The following is an 847-nucleotide window of genomic DNA, read 5'->3' as shown; positions in this document are numbered from 1 at the left end:
AAAAAATGGCAGCTGTACTCTGCTTTTGGAAAACTATTCGTTATGTAAGTTTTTTTTAAAAATATAATTCAATATATATTCATTGCAGAAAACTAGGAAAATTTAGAGAATAAGAATCACCAATAAGTTTATGAGATAAATCCTATTTACATTTTTGTATTTCCTAATTTTACATAATTTGAGGTCTTTCTGTACATGTAATTTCATGTCCTCACTTTTTTCCACTCAGCATACCATAAACACTGTCCCATGCTAATAAAAAAATCTCTGAAAATCCAATTTTTAATAGATAAGTAATGTTTACTTAACTATTTGATTGTTGGTTCCAGTTTTCAATTATACAAAATTATATGATGAATGTACTTTATACAAATTTCTGATTATAATGAAACAGCTTTATGCTACCTGTTAGAGTGTATATTTTTAGTGCTAAATTATAGAATATCAAATAAGTACACATTGCCGCGGGTGGAAATAAGTCTGAAAAGTCTTTATATGGTGGTATATGAGCTGTTCTTTGAAAGATCACAGTGAGAGCCTTGGCAGCTATAAGAGTCAGGGAAGCACTACTGGGGAAAATTTATGAGCAGGGATGTAAATGTGTACATCTCTTTTTATGAGTGTGATCCAACCACAGTGGAAGGATAGGCTTGAGAAATTGAAGGAAATAAAGTTTGAAATGTGGGGTGAAAATTTGAAGTTGTTAGTAGGATAGGTATGGCAGTCAAAGGTCATGAATTTTCTGGGCCTTTCTACTTTCAACTATTCATTGAAATTATCCTGTAGCACATTTTATGTACAGAGCTCCTCTTTTTGGAGGCCCACAAGGGGCTTGTACTTCAGTAGG

The sequence above is a fragment of the Pteropus vampyrus genome, unplaced genomic scaffold, assembly GCF_000151845.1.
Source record: "Pteropus vampyrus isolate Shadow unplaced genomic scaffold, Pvam_2.0 Scaffold102, whole genome shotgun sequence".
Classification (NCBI taxonomy): Eukaryota; Metazoa; Chordata; class Mammalia; order Chiroptera; family Pteropodidae; genus Pteropus; species Pteropus vampyrus.
The sequence above is the reverse complement of the archived record's forward strand: the minus strand, read 5'-3'. Positions refer to the sequence as shown.